The sequence below is a fragment of the Lampetra planeri genome, chromosome 5 (genome assembly GCF_965212315.1).
Source record: "Lampetra planeri chromosome 5, kcLamPlan1.2.h2, whole genome shotgun sequence".
Classification (NCBI taxonomy): Eukaryota; Metazoa; Chordata; class Hyperoartia; order Petromyzontiformes; family Petromyzontidae; genus Lampetra; species Lampetra planeri.
Window position 1 is genome coordinate 13,522,312 of NC_136111.1, and position 17,893 is coordinate 13,540,204.

Below are 17,893 nucleotides of genomic sequence, written 5' to 3' on the forward strand. Positions count from 1 at the left end.
TGAAACCGGGGCACCCGGATAAAGATTACCACCGTTCGTATCAGGTGATAGCACTCTGTAAAAAGTCCTATACGAGTCTGTGTTTATGTGTGCACGTGTCAGTGTGGTTGCCTGTGTGGGCCGCTGTGACTGCCTGTGAGCGTGGGTGTATTTGTCTTTGTGTGTATTTGTACGAGTACGTGTGTGTCTTTGTGTTTAAGGATTGCTTTGCAAATGACATGTGAGCGTGGCCGTGTGTGCAGGGAGCGGTAGTGGGGAGCGGTGGTGTAGCGGTTAGGGCTACGCTGCGCTACGAACCCGGTGCCCCGAGTTCGATTCCCGATCACGGCCAACACCCAGTGACGATGATCTGAACCGGTCCTGGGCATCCCCTAGCTTGACTCGGCCTCAAATGAGTACCTGGTGCAGTGTGTAGTAAACATCGCCATTGGGGAGACAAAGGCGGCCGGGCGTGGTGCTGGTCACCCACCCCTCGTGTGCAGTGCCGGCCTTCATAGGTGCTGCTCGCTAACAGCACTTGCCCCAACAGTCTGTTCAGCCTACACGGGGGATCTTTGTTCCGCATGTGTAAACAAAGCTTGTTTTAACTCCCCTTTTCGTGCCATTATTACCATTTGTTTATCGTTTTGGATTTGCATTTCGCTCCGCGTCCTCCTCTCGCCGCCTTTGCCGTCTGTCCGCTGTGTGCCTGCGTGCCTGCGTGTGTCCGCGTGTGTGTGCGCGTGTGTGTGTCCGCGCGTGTGTGCGTGTGTGTGCGCGTGTGTGTCCGCTTGTGTGTGTGCGCGTGTGTCCGCGTGTGTGCGCGCGTCGTCAGTAAGGTGGGTGGGTGGTTGGCGCTCGAGATGGGGATTAAGATCGGGGGCCCGGCTCGTGTTGTGACAGCCCTGAGCTGGAACACAGCCAGCGATGGTAATGAATTACAGCGAACACAATCAGCCCATTCACACTCTCACTGTCACACACATGCATACATACAGACATACAGATTACTTATACACACACGCACGCACACATACACACGATTACACGGATACAGCACGTGCAGATACATACTTATGCATAGGTACGTGTAAAGATAAGACAAAGATCCCCCGTATAGCCTTAAGGGGCTTTTGGAGCAAGTGCTATCAGCGAGCACCCTTGAAGGCCGGCACGGCACACGAGGGCGTGGGTGGCCAACACCACGCCCGACCGCCTTTGTCTCCCTGGTGCTGATGCTTACACATCGCACCAGGTACTCATTTCAGGCTTAGTCGACCTAGGGTAGGTCAAAGACCAGTTCAAATAATTGTCACTGGTGTTGGTGCCCGTGAGCGGGAACGGAACACGGATCGCCGAATTTGTAGCGTAACGCGCTAACCGCTGCACCACCACTCGCCACATGTATACACACGTACATGTATACACCCATACAGATACATTAATAACAAAGACATACACACTCATACATAAGTACTGACTGACATAGAGATTTTGAAACGTATGTACACACGGTGCATTCTGTGACGACTGAGCAAAACTTGGAACTAGCACAGTAAAAGAGAAAAATTTGGTTAAAGATAAAGGAATCGGATGGGATGGTGACTAAGTGCAAAAAGCGATGCAATGATGTAAGGACATCGGCAAGAAAGGAGAAGCAGGAATTTGCTGGAAAAGCAATGTAACGGCATTGAATACTACGCTGGAGAATGCAAGACTAGGGAGGTGTACAAACGAGTCAATAGCACAAACAGCAAGTGGCAACCATGGCGATACAAGGCAACGATGGTAAGATCTTCATGGACAAAAAAGAGACAAAAGAGAGATGGACTGATTATTGCAGCGATTTCTATAGGGATACGGATCAAGAGAATAAGGAGCTGGTGGATGAACGTGAAAAGATATCCTCACCACCAAGGGATGATGAAAATGATACCATCTTGTACAAAGAAGTAAAAAAGGCAATGAAACATCTTTAAAAAAAGGCCAAGATGGCATAAGCGGAGGAATAATAAAAGCTGGAGGGAAAGGATTTATAAAAGAAGTCCATGATTTATGTAAGCAAGTATGGAGGGAGGGGAAAATACCAGAGGAGTGGACAAAATCCATACTTGTGACGATACCTAGGAAAGGGCATCTCACCGATCATAAAACATTACAGAACTGTCGCCCTAATGAGCCACATAGTAAAGGAACTGATGATAGTGTAGTGAGTTCAACTGAGTCGCAGACGCACTTCTTGGAGGCAACACATTTATTATACAAACACACGGGGTTAACAAGATAACAACCTATGGTGGTGGACCACCAGGATAACTACGCTAATTACTTTGTAACTAGCTACAACACTGGACCACAGCATGGGTCCGGGTCCACGTGTTGGTGACTTTTCAGGACGTAGAACGTAGACTTATTCAGGATAACAACAGCAACGCCGAACCCCAGTCCCTCTGGGGACCCGGCTTATATCCGCTCTGGCCGTGGCTGGCTCCGCCCTTGACCACGACCACCTTCCAGAATCATCCATCAGGATCTCGCCCCGACACGTGACCGCCCCAAGCCCCCACTTGGGGCCCCCTGTGTAGACTTTACCAGTCACGTGTCCTCCGGGGTCAACCAGAGTGCCACGGCCTATAGTAACCCCATTCCGTGGCCGGCACCCTCACACCCCACCCTGTCGGGCTCGGCACTGCACGCCGAGTGTGGTGGCACACAGCGCGATCATTCAGCGCTCACCGAGCCCCTCTAGGGCCGGTACTACACCCACATATACGGGGTGTCCGCGATGTGAGTACATTGCATGCCGTGCCCCTCTAGGGCCGGCATTACAGTGACGTCCGCGGTGTCACTACAATAGTACTACTCAATCGATTAAAAGCACAGACTCATAATTATTTGGCAGATGAACAGGTAGGGTTTAGGAAAGATATGAACACTGTATAGAATTTTTTTTTATGTTAAGGCGTATCGTAGAGAAAGTAAAAAGAAGAGGCTGGTTTATAACTGTTTCAAAGATTTCCAGAAAGCATTTCATTTGACTAAGCAAGATATAAAGTGGGCAACATTAAGATCATACGGAGTAGAAAAAAGGCTGACACAGATTCTGTAGGATATAGGTAAAATGTCAAAGTCAGTAGTAAAATTTAGACAGGAAATAGCAGAATGGTTCCCAACAACAAGATGTATGACACAGGAAGATCCACTATCACCAAACAACTTCGTTCATACTTGTGTTGTGGTGCAAATGACGACGCGGAGGCAGGTCTTCAGGTAAGGGCTTGCGCCGGACATTTATTAAGGGTTTAGAAAACTCCCCAGTGGTAGGGGTCCTACATTGGGTCCTTCAAACAACCCGCACTCTGTCTGTTCCTAGCTCGGCTCGCTCCAGGGCTCTCTCCCTCGAGTCGGATCGGGGGTTCAGCCAACACCGACCGACCGGGGAGAGTAGCACCTCCTATGACTACCGCCGGCTTCTCTCCAGACTCCTTGAGCTCTACCCCTGGCTGGCTCTTTAACCGTTTACTATCCCGGGCTCCCACAGTGACCCCGCTTTCATCACGGGGTCCCCCTTAAGTACCGAGAGAAGACATGACATCATCGCCCCGCCCAGCGCGCATGACGTCACTTCCCATATTACTCCTCTACATTTTGAATGAGTGATGAATGCCATTCAGGTAAATGACGCAGGAATATCTGTGCAAAGATAAATAATAAATAACCTGAAATTCGCAGCTAATATATATGTTGGAAAAAGCTGCGTAGTACTTGAAGAAAGTGTGCATACACTGAATACATCAGGTAAGGATGCAGGACTCAGGATTAACGTGGAAAAGACAAAGACGATGGTACTCGGAATGGAGGACAATGAGAAACAAGTAATACTATAAAGCAGCGAGATTGTGAATGTAAAAGAATTTGTATACTTGGGAAGTCTACTGACATGGGACAACGACTGCACGAAAGACACAGGAGCGAGGATGACAAAGGCAAAAGGAGTAATGGCAGGATTCAATAACATCTGGAGAAGCGAGAAAATCCGCGATAATACGAAAGTGAACATCTTAAGAACGGGCGTGTTCAGTACAGCTTTGTATGTCTGCGAGACTTGGACATTGGAAAAGACTGAAATAGATATTGGCATTAGAAATGTATTGCTACAGAAGGATAGTGCATCTAAGCTGGACCCAAAGAGTGACCAACGTAAAAGTAACAAAAATGTTTCACAGAGAAGAATACCGGACACAGGCAGTGATCAGAAGGAAACTGGCACTGTTTGGACACATTTTACGTAGGATAGACAACTATCAGGAACGTTAAAAGTGTGTTGATTGGAAATAAGTAATATTTAAATATACTTTTTTTTAAACACGCTTGAATGAAATGTACCGTACTAGTAATAGAACTCCACGACTCCAGGAAGTGGCCCCGAAGCTTGCCATAACGTAAGGAGCCGTGGTGATTTACAGCCAACATCAGTTGAGGGTGGACAATTAGACCCAAGCCGAAACATAACATATACAAAAGATGGTTTTAAAATATCTTTATTTATTTTTAATGATAGAATATAATATTGTCATCAGTATGACATAAGTATACCAAGTTTGCAGTCGATACCACATTGGGAAGTGGGTTAAAATTGAGTTACAAGATTTGAGGATACGACAACAACAACGACGACGACAACAACAGAGTGAGTTAAATAAAAGCGTGTACAATAGAAGGAACCCGAAAGAGGGGAAGATCTAACAGAGAATGGCTTGATGGCATAAGAGATTGATGTGGTTATTCTGTGGTTCTTGTAGTGAATGGGGTCGGCGATGTGCGGTTTCGGAGCCGCATGCGGCTCTTGAATGACTGCTTTGTGCCGGTAATTATTAAGGATCGTCTCACGTTCACATGCATTGTGGCTCTTGAAATCGAGTATTTTTTTATTACCGATTCGAAAACATGTCTCATTGTTATTTTAGTTGCCGACCCCTGTTGTAGCGGCTTCCAGCGGTTTGCAAGAGTCACACGAACTCATTACATACAACATGTACGATTGGAAAATTATTGATCCTCAAACAAGCGATTCGATGTATAATGAGTGCGCGACACGCCTGGTGTTTTTTCAAAACACGTGGCCATATCGATGTCTGCTCACAATTATGAGGAAGTGCCGATTGAAACAACGGAATGGCTCACACACTCACGAATGCAAGCATCTGTCTTCACACCTGTCCAAAGACAAAGCTCCACCGTATAGCCTTTCACAGACTGTTGGGGCAAGTGCTGTTAGCGAGCACCTAATAAGGCCGGAACGGCGCACAATGGGGTGGGTGGCCCGCACCACTCCCCCCAGTACTGTTTGCGTTCCGAATCAGGTTACAGTACTCACTTTAAGGGCTGAGTCGACCTAGGGGAGGCCGAAGACCGATTCACATTTTCGCCACTGGTCGAGAGCGGTAATGGGTCTCGGGTCATCGGGTTCGTAGCGCAGTGCGCTCAGCACTCCCTGCCGCTTACGCCAGTCAGCACGCAACGCACACGAGAACAACAACAACACGTGGCGGTGACGTCACCACGGCGATTCAGCCAGGCTAGGTGCACTTTGAGGCCACGTGGAGTGGTGGAAGGCTTACTGCTGGCAGGAGGTCACGGGACAGACCCAGATGCAATTGGATTGACTGAGATGACTGGCAGATGCACCACTTGTGCTCCCCACTGTGTCACAACATAAACCGCCATTCGCCACTAAGTGGCGGTGACGTCACCACGACGCTTGTGCCAGGCCATGTGCACCTTGAGGCCACGTGAAGTGTCGAACCTCCGCTGGCAGGAGGTCACGGGGCAGGCCCAGGTGCCACGGGTCGACTGACTGAGATGACCGAGATGACTGGCTGATGCACCACCTGTGCCACACACCCATTTACACACACTTTACACACAACAGCAAATGTGAAGGCTGGGTCAACAGACGAAGCGCTAGTCTTGGCCTACATCATCTCCGACCGCCTTTGTCTCTCCTGTGTGTACCATACAAAATCAAATTCCTCGTTTAGCCTTGAGGGGACTTGGGGAAAGTGCTGTTTGCGAGCACCTATGAAGGACAACACCACATCTAGCCGCCTTTGTCTCCCCATCGCTGATGTAACATACACATATATAGTCTTTGGTTCTTTTGGTAAAGTCACGTAGGTATAAAATAAACTAAATCACGACGTTTCGATCGCAACACAAGCAATCATAATCAGGTGGGTAAACCACAGCAAGAAAATGTATGCATCCCTGCAGTCACGAAAACTTCAAATCTAGATACACATATATGTAGTATATGTACGTATGTTGAATTTCTTTCGCACTGTACATAGCCCACCATGCTAATCGGAGGTGCGGGGAAAGGACAACAAGCTAAACATGAAAGGCAGTTTCAGTTAGTTTTCGATCTAGATTTAAAAGTGCATAGCTCCAGTGGCTTCCTAATATCGGATGGAAGAGCGTTCCAGACGGCCGCAGAAGCGCATCTGGAAGTGCGCGATGTTCGATAGTTACACACGCGTACACACGCATGTGCATTATACTCTACTGATATTCACTTGAAGAAATACGTTCATCTCTCAATCCTGCTTGCAACACGGGAGGATGAGCAACAGAAGCACACAATCCGCTGAAAAAAAACTTCTCAAAATTCAAGGCAGTTGTTTCTTGAGAGGGTGCGGATTGAGCTGGAGACAACAATGTTTACCCGGTGGCCACCGCCTCACTGCCATCTGCGAGCCACAAATAAACATGTGTACATGGGGTACATCCCAGAGAGCGCGACGGTCGGCGTCTTTATTAAACGAGGCGAAAGGAAACGGTGGGGATTGCACGCCATTCATCATCGTCAATCTGTCGTTGTGAATGGAAGACATTCTCCGAGTGCTGAAAAGGTTACGACTGTTTTGGCGTGGCTAACTCTCTTTAGTTTCACGGGTGACAGAGGACGTACTGCTGAAGCGAATTTATATATATATTTTTTAATATACGCCTCATAATAAACATCGTCATTATCGATTTAAAGCTTTCGTGACTGCAGGGATTCATCTTCTTGGTTCTTTCGGTAAAGTCACGTAGAAGGGAAGTAATAAAATAATAAAAATAAAACATGATAAAATAATTCTCACGACGTTTCGGCCACAACCCAGCTTACATATACGCTCCAAGCTTGGTGGTGTTTCATTCTTCACCTGAGGACGGCTGCTTGCGTTGTGGCCGAAACGTCGTGAGAATTATTTTATTATGTTTTATTTTTATTATTTTATTACTTCCCTTCTACGTGACTTTACCGAAAGAACCAAGAAGATCGTCATTATCATCATTCTACGTTCAGACAAATGGATTGATGTGCTGTTAGCGAGCACCTATTACACACACACGCACGGAATTAGACGATACATTTATACCGCTTGTAACCAGGTGCGACTGAAGCCAACTATGAAACTCGTTTTGCCTTGACACCAATTGCACTTGACTATCTCTTCTTGCACTAGTCTACCTTGCCGTGTCACTTCTTCACACGCGTGCTCCATATGCTCCAATACATAAGGGGCCGTCCATAAATGACGTCACGCGATTTTGACCGATTTTTGACCCCCCCCCCCCTTCGTCACACGGCGTGACAAAAAGTCAGACCCCCCCCCTCAAATAAAACATGCTTCAAATCGCTTTAAACTATTGTCATTGTAGTGCGTATTTAATGTGGCGCTGCACTCTGACGTTGATTAAAAAGTCTATTTAATTAAGTAGAACGTGTTGTCTATATTTATTTGTGACGCCATTTATGGACGGCCCCTAAGACGCATAAAACACATAGCCGTGTGTTTTAATGATGTGTGGTGCGCTCTCTTTAAGTACTCTGCACATTTAGAAACATGCTTTTTGATTATTTGAATTATTTGGCTGCTATAAGTTTCCACGTGATGTGCCACTTCGTTGGGTTGGTTGTGGCCAGGTCGCTTCTGAAAAAGAAGTGAATAGTTCAGTGGGCTTTTATACCTGGTAAGATAACAAAACATGTAATTAGTATATTGTTTTACTGATTGGCTTACCTTTCCTATACTTTGCACTCCTATCGTGTTGTTGTGGTGTTTGTTGTTGTAACGTTCTGACCCGCCACTAATGGACATCTGTGAAAAATTGCTTTCATCCGATTCCTCCAGTATAAATACATATTCTCATTCTGATACACTATTGCTTCCACATGGATAACTCCTTTGTCAAGGCGCTCTTCTCCTCCCACCCAGCTTAAATACGCTGCCAAGCTTAGCAGTGTTCATTGGAGCGCTGTCTTTCCGACAGCTCTGTTTCTTCACCTGAGGACGGCTGCTTGTGTTGTGGCCGAAACGTCGTGAGAATTTTATTTTATTATGTTTTATTTGTATTATTTTATTATTTCCCTTCTACGTGACTTCACCGAAAGTACCAAAAAGATGAACCAGTGTAGAGTTGCGTAAAAGCGAAAGACAGAGTGTGTAACATTGTAGGGTGTGTATTGTATAACGTGTACAAAGTGTGCTCGGTGTTTCATTAAAGAACTGCCTCCAAAAAGTTACGTCTCCAAGTCTGTCACTACACATATACAGAATACTCACCACACTACACACCCATCCTCATAGGTTCCATATGCCAGGGGTGGCATAACAAGCCTCGTCTGAATGCATCTCTTCGAATCATTCTAAAGTCTCGTCTGAATGCATCTATGTGAACATTACCCCGTGTGCTATCTGTTATCACCACTTTATGTTGTAGCTCTGTACAACGCCTTGTGACCTCCGGGTGAAAGGCGCGTTAGAAGTAGAAATTATTATTATATCATATTTCCATCTATTTTTTTCTGTATCGGAATCTCTATTCTCTCATCTCACGGCATCTGCCTCTTATCAACGACAGGCATCTCATTTTATCACATCACCATTTATCTCCTTTTGTCTACACTGTTCATTTGACTGCATCTCGATTTTTTTTTTGGCTACATATCGCTCATCTCGCCGCATTCATAAATATATCTTGTCTCTGAATCATCTGTCATCTCACTCGGAGTTCATTGAAAATGAAGCCCCCAACGTCTTGGCTTCGGCCTTCACAGGGGCGGGATCCCAACACTTCCCAGGGCCCCACGCAGCAAAACAAAACCCATAAACAAAACAGGCACATTCAACGTGTTCTCTGTGATGACATGAGCCTATTAAGGTCGTTCCTTAATTTTTTTGTTAAAGAAACGTATGGTTTTTATTTTTTTGCATAAATAATAGCGATCGGCAAAATACTAAATAATTATTAAATAATAATAATACTATGTACATTTTGGGGGTTGCAAGTGGGGGAGGGGGTGGGGGGTGATTGTCCTCCCCCACCCACCATTGGATCCGCTCCTGTGGGGCTCTCAAAGGGCACCCACCACCACAGTGCACAACAACAACAATAACAACAACAATAGACGTTCTCCACCCAGTGGCGGTGACGTCACCATGGCGCTTGTGCCAGGCTAGGTGCATCTTGAGGTTATCACGTGTCGAAGGGTCGCTGCTGGCAGGTCAGGGGACAGACCCAGGTCCCACGGGTTGACTGACATGGCTGGACATAGGCACCGCCTGTGCGCCCCACTGTACCACTTCTGCTGCGTTTTAGCCACCCGGCGCTCGGCTCGTTGTTGTGAGCGTCGCTCCTCCGCCCTCCGTTGTTGCTGGAGAGCGACTGCCTCCAACTGCTCAGCAGCAGCGTCCTTCACGAGCCTCCTCCTCCACAGAGGCCGATCTTGACACCGCCGCTAAGCAGTCTTCGGCAAGTCCACTCAGCTCCACGTCCTCCTGTGCCACACACAAAGCGCAGTAGCGAGGCTACCTGTTTGAAAATTTCGTGATCCAGGCTGGGGGGACGTCAGTAACCGTGTGCTTGTGATGATGGAGCGTGCCCTGTACTCGTGAACATACATCAACAAAAATGTCCGTGGGCTGCTGGGACACGTGCTTATTAGTGAAGAGTGACTGCGGACAGCAAGTCAGTCTGACGTGAAGATGATAACAAATGTTCACACACTACCCCTACAGGCACATACACAAACACTTACATATACATCACTGCACACAACCGTATCCCATGCACACACGCACAAGAATACACAGGACTGCATGGCATGCACAACGCATGCAATATCTTGACGTAAGACAAAGATCCCCCGTGTGGTCTTCAACAGACTGTTGCCGACAATTGCTGTTAGCGAGCACAAATGAAGGCCGACACGGCACACGAGGGGTTGGACGCCAGCACCATGCCCGCCCGTCTCTGTCTCCCGAGTGGCGATGTTTAAACACCGCACCAGGAAGGCCCAGGACCGGTTCCAACAATCCTCAGGTTTTGGCCGTGAGCAGGAATCGAACTTGGGTGGCCGGGTTCGGAGCGCAGCGCGCTAACCGCTGCACCACCGCCTCCCACAACGTGCATATTACACACACACACACATCCACATAGATACACACAGTCACACACACACGCACAACGCCACATTAATAATCACTCCGACGCGTCACCCACCCGCACCTCTCTCCTCACTCTCCGAGCGCTGTTCTGATTGGCTGCTCCTAATCGCCTCTAAGTCCTTAATTAATGACCACGTGTGGGGGGGGGGGCTCCATGATGTTGACGGACTCTTTGTTCCCTGCGCCGACACCCATCGTGGTGCACCACTGGGACACGTGTTCTGAGCGAGCACCTGTCGGGTGCACGTGTATGGGGCCGTCCATAAATTACGTCACGCGATTTTGGACGATTTTTTTTACCCCCCCCCCCCCTAGTCACACGGCGTCACAAAAAGTCAGACCCCCCCTCAAATATGACGTCACAAAGCTCTGCCCCCCCCCAAAAATAAAACATGCTTCAAATCGCTTTAAACTATTGTCATTGTAGTGCGTATTTAATGTGGCGCTGCACTCTGATGTTGTAGGAGAAAATTTTATTAAAAAGTCTATTTAATTAAGTAGAACGTGTTGTCTATATTTATTTAAAGTTGCACATTTTTACGTGACGTCACATTTCTCAAACCCCCCCTCCCCCTCGTCACACATCGTCACAAATGTCTGACCCCCCCCCCCTAGGTGCTCGATGTCATTTATGGACGGCCCCTATGCGTGTGTGGCTAATTACGATGTTGACGTTACATCAATTTGATATCACCAGGCACAACTCGTTTCAGGCTGGGTCGATCTAGGAGGGGAAGCCCTGACCGGATACCGATATATCGGTTAGGAATCGCCGCGGTTAACAACGGGAAAATATCTTCTTGGTTCTTTCGGTAAAGTCACGTAGAAGGGAAATAATAAAATAATAAAAACAAAACATAATAAAATACAATTCTCACGACGTTTCGGCCACAACGCAAGCAGCCGTCCTCAGGTGAAGAACAGGTCTGTCGGGAAGACATTCAGACGCTGTCTTTCCGACAGACCTGGTCTTCACCTGAGGACGGCTGCTTGCGTTGTGGCCGAAACGTCGTGAGAATTGTATTTTATTATGTTTATTTTTGTATTATTGTATTATTTCCCTTCTACGTGACTTTACCGAAAGAACCAAGAAGATGAATCCCTGCAGTCACAAAAGCTTTAAATCGAAATTTAACGGGAAAAGAATTAGTTGCTGCTCGGAGGCCACTGCATGCATCACTGCAATGTTTAGACAATCTCACGAACGCGGTGTGCGGCTCGTGACAGGAACCGCGAGTACGTGGAGAGAACCTACGGACACGTGGGGTAAGGCGCACGGCGCTCCACCGACAGAACTCGTTGTGGTTTGGTTGTCCTGTACATCGGTCTCTCGGTCCAAGCCTATAACACCTTGCCTTCTTCCCAAGTACCCGTCCATCCAATTGACCAACCACGCTCGAAGCCTGCGCAGTTTCCCAGCTCTCACTCTTTGGTTCTTTCGGTAAAGTCACGTAGGTGAAAAAAAATACAAATAGAAATAACTATATTAAATCACCCCGCACAACCAAGAAACTAAATTACTGTAGTAAAAATTACTGTAGTCATTTTGTTTGTTTCTTGCTGTGGTTGTCCCACCTGATGACGGAAGTTCATGTTGCTTCCGAAACGTCGTGATTTAATTTAGTTATTTCTATGTTTTATTTTTATTCTTATTTTTTATGTTTTCACCTACGTGACTTTACCGAAAGAACCGAAAGAACCAAAGAGTATGGATCCTTGCAGCCACGAAAACTTCAAATCAAGAAGTTTCCCACATCTCACGAAATCGGGCGTTATCGAGCTGATCTACTGGTATGTATACAGTACGTGGTCAGAATACGTTCAAACCCGCCTCCCGACAAGCTTGAACCCTGACGATCCCCTGGAGCAGTCTCAGAAGACACTCCTACCCCAACTCCAGACACCCTCATCGCTTGGAGCTGACGGTGACCTCATATGTATTTCCATTTCCGAGGGGGTGGTGGTGGGTGGCCCGGTGGCTCACGAGATTCACAATGGCCGTGTGACCCGAGGTCAGAGGTCGCAACCGGGTACCCGATACCCGTACCCTACCCGATACCCGGCTACCCATACCCGGCCGGGTACGGGTACCCGTGTGCGACCCTGGTGCGGCCGGGTACGGGTAAGGAATCAAAACCCGTTCGCGACCTCTGCCCGAGGTTCGAAATTGGGTTTCATCCTCCCGTGGTGAAGCCTGCCTCTCGGCCCTAACGCCGACCCCTGCACAATAAGCCACCACATTCAGTTGGCTTTGTCGCTTCAGCACATTCCACGTCTGAAGATGAAACGTGAAGGTGTGCCACGCGACGAACACTCTTTGCGGAGCATATCAGATGTGTGAAGGTTGTTTGCGAGATGTGAGAAGGTTGTGGGGGTGTAAGAAGGTTGTGGGGGTGTAAGAAGGTTGTGGGGGTGTAAGAAGGTTGTGGGGGTGCGAGAAGGTTGCGCCACCGAACGTGAATCGAGAGCCACTCGAAGTGACCTCTGAAGGAGTTCTGTGACATCTCCCAGGGGTCATCATTCTCTCGCACAGGGCGGACGCTCTGATCGCTGCCTCCGGCAGTTCCGAATGAATACGCTCGACTCGTAATGCCACATGGCTCAGCTTGCGTAAGTGGACTTCAAATGACGAGAAACAGACAGCAACAACAAAAAAACGAAGAAGGCAGAGTGATATTGGCAGCGCTGCTGCTCTGCGTTCGGCAGGCCTGTGCCGACGAGTTCGCGCCCGGGTCAGGGCTGGTGCACGCGCTGCCCGCAGGCCGAGACAAAGCGGCCTTGTGTGGCGCTCCCCGCTGAGTGACAGTGGGAGCCTCACTCCTGCCTCCCTCTCTAATTACCCTCATTATCCCTTCAACCGACGAGTTACCGCTCATTTGCATAACGCGCACGTGGCCTCTCTCGATGACTAACACGCCGTGATCAGCACAAAACGTGGCCGGGCGTGGGCGAGATTCAGTAACCGATATCGGCAGAGTATATCGCTACCATTCACAAGTAAGCGGGCGTGGATTGGATGAGTTCTACGTGTCTCGTCGCAACTGTTTCGCTGCAGCTCACTCTGCTGGATGGCGGGAGGGGGGATTGTTTAACCGTGGCCCAGGACGGGTTCAGATACCACTTGCCCCACTTACGTTGGTTAGCCTCAACTCATGCCGCCCGAACGATAGCGCAGCGTTGCTAAACGTCGCGCCACAGATCCGCCCGTAGAATCGATAATAAAAAAACACATTCCTGCGGAGGGAGCTGGTAGGAACGTTGGGTTGCTCGGTCAATGGCCGGGGTCAACGGCGGCATGGTGTATTCCGCAAATATGTCCGACTGTGAGGGCGGGTACAAGCCGGCGTGAGTAGGTTAAACGTTGAGTTTTATAAGGGCACCACGGGGTGACCAGGCCCTCTCCACCCAGCCCCACCCCTCCCACCCCCCACCCAGCCCCACCCAGCCCCACCCTCCCCACCCAGCCCCTGCCCACCCTCCCCTCCCCACCCAGCCCCTCCCCACCCTCTCCACCCAGCCTCTCCCTACCCTTTCCACCCTCCCCTCCCCACCCAGCCCCTCCCTGCACGACGGACACAATGATCCCCTGTGGGCTGGTGTAACCAGGAGGTTCCTACCAGTATTATCATCACTGCTATGTCCACAAGAGTAGACAGTGAGTGTTGTTGCATCCCGACAGCTGGGGGCGCGATGGAGCACTTCGTAGAGAGCAGCACCACGCACCTGTGCTCATGCAGGATTTACACACCGCACCAGATGCCAGAGGTCGCAAACGGGTTTTGATTTCTTACCTGTACCCGTACCCGGCCGCACCAGGGTCGCAAATGGGTACCCGTACCAGGCCGGGTATGGGTACCCGTACGCTACCCGTACCCTACCCGAAATGAGTGACAAACGGTTACTCACCAGTGACTCACGGCCTACCCGTACCCGTACCCGGCCGCACCAGGGTCGCAAACGGGTACCCGTACCATTACCTGGCCGGGTACGGGTAGCCGGGTATCGGGTAGGGTACGGGTATCGGGTACCCGGTTGCGACCTCTGCCAGATGTCCATTTGGGTCCGAGTAGATGTGTGTAATCTCTGGCATGTGTCGTGGCGTCGATATGTAAACTGTATAGTGTTGTGCATAGATAACTCTATAATGGTGTGAATTGATAGAATCCAAGCTGATTGTGAATCAGTGTGGAGATATAATACTACATACAACCTGCGAACTGATTCTTGTTGCTTGTGCGCCATCACGAAACCTGCACTCGTCTGCTATGGGCCGGCTGCTGCTGCTGCTACTCTGTGAGATGTCAACTTAAACTAAACTTTATTTAGTACTCACCAGGTAAGGTCCCACTGAACTATACAGCTCTCATTCAGAAGCGACCTGGCCACAAATGATAGTTCAACGAAGGGGCGTAGCATGTGCAGATTTATAGCAGGCTAAATTCTCTAAACGCGTGTTCATTCTAAATGGGGAGGGAGGGGAACCCCAGAGGACCCAGAGAACAATCCAACGCGACTAAAGGTGAAGAGACACGCAAACTCCAAATATACAGGCGCCAGGTTTGGGATGGAACCCACGATAACTCCTTGCATACCAGCCCATCGTGGCGCCCAGATCCACTCGTCTTAGGACAGCAAAACAGAGTTGTTCATCTGCAGCCATGGTGGTCTCGAACAGTCGTATCGTGACACAATCAGTGCTTTTAAGATCAGACTATTACTGGTAGGAACCTCCTGGTTACACCAGCCCACAGGGGATTATTGTGTCCGTCGTGCATGGAGGGGCTGGGTGGGGAGGGAGGGGCTGGGTGGGGAGGGGAGGGTGGGGAGGGTGGGGCTGAGTGGGGAGAGTGGGGCTGGGTTGGGAGGGGAGGGTGGGGAGGGGCTGGGTGGGGAGGGTGGGGAGGGGCTGGGTGGGGAGGGTGGGGCTGGGTGGGGGGTGGGAGGGGTGGGGCTGGGTGGGGAGGGACTGGTCACCCCGTGGTGCCCTTATAAAACTCAACGTTTAACCTACTCACGCCGGCTTGTACCCGCCCTCACAGTCGGACATATTTGCGGAATACACCACGCCGCCGTTGACCCCGGCCATTGACCGAGCAACCCAACGTTCCTACCAGCTCCCTCCACAGGAATGTGTTACCATGTTTCTCTTCTGTTTAGAATAATTTAGTTCATATTTTATCGGCGCCATCCACGCTTCCGTCTCAGCTATCTGCTGAATAAAGCGCGTTACAAATGCCGTATTTATTGAATACAGATTGGGGAATGTGTAAACATTACCGCATTCTCGGGATTAAATATAATTACGCGTTGTGTAAGAAATATTATTTTTTGCGTGTGGAGAGAAATGTGTGAGAGAGAGATACAGTAATGTTTGCTTATCTCTGCTCTCACACTCTGTCCGTGAGATGCAGTGTGGTGCCTGGGGTGGGTGGGGGGGGTACGGATGTGGGATCCGCGTTGACAGTCGGTTCCACGCTGTGCAGGTGTAGAGAAGAGAAGGCAGCAGGCGATGCGGCTAAGAATGAGAATCACGAAGCAGCCGTCACGGGGCGCAATTCTTTTTGCACAGCGGCGTTGGTGTACGGTGCTGTTTTTCTGGAAGACTTTGCAGTTTTTTCCTGGATTTTTCTGTTTGCGGATAGTCACTTTAAGATGGATTCTTGTTCATGTTTTTTGTTTGTTGCGGTTGCACCCGATTCAAGAGCCGAATGGCTCACAGGACTTTACCAAATCAATGAAACTGAAATTGAGCCACTGAGACGATAACGCCACTTGCCGTCTTTCCAGATCCGTACAGAAATGCGAGATCCCTCTCTCTCTCTCTGCGTTGACTTGCAAGCCGCCCGTGACTCGGCACGCCGCGCACCTTGTGGCCACGTGTGGGAAGTTGGGAAGTCCAGCATCATCTCCAGAACCGCCGTACCACTCGCCGAGGCAGACCGAATCGTTTGATGACTAAAAGTTCCCCAGTGTTTTGCCTTTCTCACGGGTTTGGGCCTTGCAAAAATATAAATTTTTAATTCTTATCAGCTTTATGTCATATCAAGTAACTCCCCACGTTTAGAGAATGGCCCGCAGTAGCATATATCACAAAACTACTTCTGAGATCCATTCAAATGACCTTTTCTAATCCACATGGTATAGGGGCACGCTTTCCCACATGATAACAATGCTGATCACATGGCAGTTTAAACTGCTATTTTTAATTGCCAGCTGCAATTTTATCCAAAGAGAAATACTAAACTTTATCTATGATTTTTTTTGGTGTGCAGTAATTGCTAACTGGCATGAGACCATCAGCTCACTGCACTCGAGAACTAAATTTTTAATCACGAGTTTCTGAAACCGAGATTCAAACACAGCATCTTGGTGGTGCCAGTGCGGTGCTCCAATTCCTGAGCCACCCGGTCACCTCCCCGTTTCCGTGTGAATAGAGCCGACGGCAGACCTCTCAAAGTTGCCGTATAAAGTGTGAGGATACTTCAGAGGTCAGGGATGGTATTGTGCCATCTGTTCACGCAGGCCAATATATTCTACAACTCCTCAGCACTGGCAGATATTTATCTAGATTAGATATTTATCGGGTAATCAGCAATGCACAACAATAGTACGAATCGGTAGCAAGGAGGGATGACGAGATGCAAATATATTACGTTCACGATGCAAGCATCGAATTGCGTTGCAAATATTTGTTTTCAATTTGCATACGTTGTATGTAAGTGTTCAGGTGACAACTTAAGAGATCGTTCGGGGGTTCAATCATTCCACCCTGAGGAGGGATCCATCCCTTTGACGGTACTCCGATATCCATCAGCGGCTCCCAGCCACAGTGCGTAGTGTCTGCAGTGAAACAGCGTTACTGCCCCCTACAGATATTTTGGGTCAAATACCTGCCAGTTGTACTGCTTTCATTACGTGATGCGCCAGAGAATCACTCGCACCAAGTGGTGATTCCCCACGTCTCTGTATGATCCACGAACCCCACCTCACACTAGCCGTGAGTATGAAATTAAGAATAAGTTTTACCCTATCTGGCAATAAAACAGGTGCTCTCTGGTCTGACACTGGTGAGAAAATGCCATAAAGTATGCCGTCTGTGGTGTAGGGCAATCAGTTTCAAACACAATGCATATATTATCAGAGCATGTTTGTTTCCATGTTTGCCACAAGTACGTGTGGTTAATGCAGACCCGATTCCTTGCAAAATGTATCTATTTGGTGTTTGAACATCTTAACACCTGTTTTATTGCCAGAAAGGGTAAACCCGATTCTTATTTTTCATAGTAGCGGCGGGGTTGTTTAAAAGATACGTTGACTTCACCACCACACATCAAAGTCCTTCAACCAGATTAAATAAAGGGTAACACATGTTTGTGCTCACACACACTCACCCCCTCCGCTGAAGTTCTTTAATCAAG